The sequence below is a fragment of the Littorina saxatilis genome, linkage group LG8, assembly GCF_037325665.1.
Source record: "Littorina saxatilis isolate snail1 linkage group LG8, US_GU_Lsax_2.0, whole genome shotgun sequence".
In the NCBI taxonomy this organism is placed as follows: Eukaryota; Metazoa; Mollusca; class Gastropoda; order Littorinimorpha; family Littorinidae; genus Littorina; species Littorina saxatilis.
This window is the reverse complement of record NC_090252.1, coordinates 4,784,234-4,789,233: the sequence shown is the minus strand read 5'-3', so window position 1 is coordinate 4,789,233 and position 5,000 is coordinate 4,784,234. Positions and strand designations below refer to the sequence as shown.

Sequence of the window (5,000 nt, the reverse complement as noted above, 5' to 3'; positions counted from 1 at the left end):
TGACCCGCATAGAGTAATTTCCAAACATCATCTGTTGACATAACATATTTTCCCAATAATAATAATAGGGGGAAATAAAGAGAGAAATAGAGAAATACGTGCAAAGGTAAAAACAAAAATAAGGGTATTTGTATGGCGCAAATCCAGACATAGTTTGTTACACAAATACACACACACACACACACACACACACACACACACACACACACACACACACACACACACACACGTGCGCGCGCAGGCTCTTCCATAAACGCACACTCGAGCAAATGACAAGGCATACATTCTTTCTTTTGGTCACAGGTTTAACAGAGCTAAAGAATGCTAGGTTAATCAGTACCTTTCCCTCCTCCTTTTTTATCCGGGCTTGGGACCGGCAGTGGCGGAGTTACCTTGGACGGAATCTGGAAAAAAGATATCAATTGAATGAATTAACACTTTGGCAGAATTTGAATATGACAAAGTACTTCACATTCTCAGGAACCCTGTGCGGCTTTGCTCTTGTGAGAAGCAGTAGGGAAACACGTAAACTTTTAGCTTTGTACATGGTTAGAAAAAGGGTCAGTCAGTTTCATTTACCATCTGTGCAACTTTTTTCAGTTAAGGATATAGAGCCCTGTAAAAATGTTGTTAGTATCTCAACATTCAAAAACAAATCTGTGGGGTTTGTATGGGTTGTGAAAGAGTGAATAAATGCACACGTGCTCCTGTTCACCGTGTTTCCCCCACACACTCCTCGCTAGTGATTGGTCTCTCTAACGTTTGTCCGAGTAAAACGGCAAGGGTATTTACTTTTTCATAACCCATACACAACCGACAGTTCTTGTCGGCACTTGTCTATTGAATCTGTGATTTATTTAGTTTTTGTCAGTAAAAATTGAGACTGGCGACTTACCTTGTAGAAGTTAGCTTTGCTGCAATCCCTGGCTGTTATGTATTGAAAGAGACTAAGCTAGTCTGTTACTTGTTCATCGTAAGAGCAGAAAAATGCGTCAGACCGTATTTCGATTCTGGCATAGTAATAATAACGGGATTTTCCGCAGGAAAAACCGACCCACTCACACTAAAGTTATTTTTAACTTGGGGAAAACTATTTTGCAGTCAATAGCCGAACTGACTCATTGGAGTGAGCGAGCGGAAGACAAAGCCACAAAGCGTGCTGGGCTGGGCGAAGCACAGCCAGCCAGCGTCAACATGTAGCGCTGTGTTTGCAGAAGTCTTCTTTGTTTTGCTTTAAAAGTGTGCCTGGTTTTTGCAGCAATGTTTGTGCTTTCTTTTCTACTAAACATGCAAACAAATGTTACATAGATGTTCCGAGCGGGATTCGTTTGGATGATGTCGACGTAGTAGACTTCCATGATTATGTGTCCTCTGTGATGAAAACAAAAACTGTCGAATATATGACAGAAAGTCCAGTAGTTTGGATTTTGTTTGAGTCTGGGTGTGTGTGTTTTTTTTTACAAATCTTTACAATCTTGAATCCAAAACTTGATCCAAGAAAGATATTTTAAGTTCTTCTTCTTCTTCTTGCGTTCGCCGTCACACCATCAGGTTAGTCTGCGAGGCGAATGACGTCGTGGCTTCCAGGTCTTGTCTGCTCCCATAGAGTTTGGTGCGGAGAGGGACTGATGCTGGCCACACTTTATATTTTAAGTTAAATGTTATGATTTTTTTTCAACCATAAAAGTTTAGGGAAACTACTTTTCTCTTTTGTGAATGGAACTTATTTACAACTGATGTAAATTCTTGATTACATGGGGTGGGGAGTTTTTTACTTTTTGTTTCTTTCTCTTTTTTTGGGGGGGGGGGGGGGGGGGGGGGGGGGGAAGGTAAAATAACGTAGGCAACGAACAAGTTGGTTTTCGCCTGGCGCTTTCGGCGAAGGATCCTGCTTTATATTGTACCTTTTTATAAACATCTTGAAGTCGGAAAAAATGTGTTATTTATCTTGAGAAAACAAATGAAAGAGTAAACGTTAGTCCAGACTGATGAACAAAGAAATATTGATTCAGAATCAAGAAGAAATAAACGCTTATATATATAACATCAGAAATTGTGAAAGAAACAATTGAAAGTCAGCAGAGACTTTCTTCCGAGATTTGTTAAAATCTCTTAGCGGAGAAAGAGAGAGAGAAAAAGTATCCCTTCACAGACAGCCAAAAGAATATACAAAGATATATATTTTTCATTACACGCCCCTGAGGAAGGCCTGGCAACGGGTCGAACATTTGGGCGGCCACCTGAAATTCTTTGTTTGGCTTTTCTTTTATATATGGTAGAGCGGTAAATAAATAAGTTACAGAAAAAAGACACAATACTAGTTAGTGAAAAAGGACGGTAAATCGTTTCTGTCCACACATCTGCTAGAAAACGCGTCAAAAGGTGTTTTTCTAAACTTTTTTGATGATACCCTTACCTTTCTACTCGTAGCCTGGGAGTGAACGCATCGCTGGCACAGTGGATTTAAGTGATATTTAATGCGTCGTTGTCCTGGTTAAGAGCATACAATATAGGTTTCATACCTCTTATAGCTTACAAGGTCTTCAATGTATGACTGTCATCCGGTTACTCAGAAATGTTTAACAATCATAGATAAAATTAGCACAGCGTGGCGTAAGCATCCGCTTCCTAGCTGATGTCACTTCTCAAATAGGCATGTGAAAATGTGTCAAAAGCTGATTCATATTCATATGGTGCAAAGGTGTTGCAGAACTCAGAAAACTTTAAATCTCGTAGGAAGGAATAATCAGTTTGCATCGGAGCCTTTTTCCTGCCCACGTCTTCCTCTAGAAACAGAAGTGTTGACAAAGCAAATTGCAAAGGGAGCAGGATCCGATTTGTGTGTGAATTTCTGAGTTGCACGTGTCTGCTGAAACCATGACTTGTGGTTAGCTGCACGCGCAGTGCATAGCATCACACTGCAAAGTGCCCAGCAGCTGAAAGGGCAGGATTTGTTTCGGTGCACAGTTTTTAGACCACCCACCCCGCCTCGATTGTATAAATGGAGGTTATTTCGTTGTTGCTTTGAAACCAGTTTTTTTCATAACTTTTTGCTGTTTGATGTACATAGTTTAACGTCATTTTTCGACAGCAAGTATGCTGGTTTTTGTTTTGTTTTTAGTATAGCCTCTTAGCCTTGTATGGAATATAGACGATGCAGGTGCTATGCTAGTCTTATAAGGCTTTACAGTAAATATAGCAGGTACTATTGTGCCTTAGTGATCCTAATAGGCAACAGTAAGTCTAGATAGATAATGAGTCAGCAATATGACTGCTTTCTTGTATAGAATATAGTCAATGTTTGTAAAGATTTTAGTCAAGCAGTATGTAAGAAATGTTAAGTCCTTTGTACTGGAAACTTGCATTCTCCCAGTAAGGTCATATATTGTACTACGTTGCAAGCCCCTGGAGCAATTTTTTTATTAGTGCTTTTGTGAACAAGAAACAATTAACAAGTGGCTCTATCCCATCTCCCCCCTTTCCCCTATCCCATCTCCCCCCTTTCCCCGTCGCGATATAACCTTGAATGGTTGAAAACGACGTTAAACACCAAAGAAAGAAAGAAAGAAATATGACTGCTGAGCTATTTGATCGTACCTCCGTTTATGCTTGTTTCTTGTACAGATGTCCGTGGTAATTTATGTGGTAGGCCCTAATATGGCCTAGTTGACCCAACAGTAGGTCAGGGGAGACAATCGGCCAGCTGTGTCCCTGCTGGATTTTTTTCTTGTTTCTTGTAAATATTTTTTTTTTTTCATTGTTGTTGATTTTTCTATGATTTTTTTTATAAATAACTGAAAATCAAAAATGTTTCACTTAACGTGGACTAAACCGAAAACAATTTGGTGTGGACAATTAATTTGTGATAGTGACTGAAAAGAATGAAGCGAGTTTATACCTGTTATTGGTAGAACTAAATGAGTGTGTGGTTTGTGCAGCTAGCTATTGGTAACCAGACAGTGGTAGCAAATAGATTTGTTTTTAGTATTATGCACACACACAAAATACAAAAAGCGTCAGCTTTTGTAAATGGTTTTGCCTAACAATCACGTATTCCCCTCAAAAACTTCGAGCTGAAACTATTGGTTTTCCCCGCCTGTACTATCATATAGTCTTCATGTGCACAACTTCCCAGATCAATGAGGACATTTTAACGCTCACTATGTTAAAGATAATTATGTTTCGACTCTCGTAATATTAAAGGCACACTCAGCTTCACGTAAACCATCAGTTTCTGCATGGTCACAGACACTGCCAGGCTTTTACACACAGTACAAACACCCTTTCGTTTAAACACTCACCGACTGAGAACATCCTGGGTGCCCTCTGTAAAGAGTGAGAATTTTTCAAATAATGTATTTGTGCATGGCCAGCCGGATTGTCTAGTACCAAAATCGGACGCCTCGTTTTCGCGCAAGAACTAACTGTTAAAATCTAAATGATAAATTGTTAGCTTGTAACACAAACATTCTTAAATCATAAAAGAGTTCTTTTTTTATCAAGACAAGATCAGTACAATTCGTTTTGAAAGTTTGAAAAAAGGGAGCCCGGAAGCTAGTCACGCAAGGTCGTGTATGCCCAAGCATATCGCTTGCTTCTTCAAAGCTAACCGCCGCCGATAAGTTCGTGTGACTCGCATTTTAGATTCAGAGTTACACAATAATGTGCTATTGTAGATACAGCAAGTTGCATTGAAATCACAAACTGATGACTAAATTGTGAAAAAAAGGAAAGTGGGTGAGACGGGTCTATGATGGCTCAGGGTAAAATAAACCACGAAATCTGTCATGTAATGCTGTTAAATGCTATTGCAAGTGGGTTCCATAAGGTTAGAACTGCTTTTTTCGTGAGAAGATTTAAATCGTTCTGTTAACCATTTGAGACAGACTGGGGCTTTAAATATATACTGGGACTCTCGTAAGCTTTTGATATGTAAACCACCCCACATCTGCCCGGTACTTTATATGGGATTAGATTCTTGTTTTTGTGTGTGGACACAT

General features: G+C 39.5%; 1 long non-coding RNA gene across 1 annotated transcript in view; it reads right to left on the bottom strand.

The window, feature by feature from the left end:
* Nucleotides 1-5,000, bottom strand: part of LOC138974938 (uncharacterized) — a 28,322-nt gene that overhangs the window by 2,350 nt on the left and 20,972 nt on the right. The window contains exon 2 of the long non-coding RNA XR_011458455.1: nt 341-404. This is a non-coding gene — a long non-coding RNA (uncharacterized lncRNA). The remainder of the gene's footprint in view (nt 1-340; nt 405-5,000) is intronic.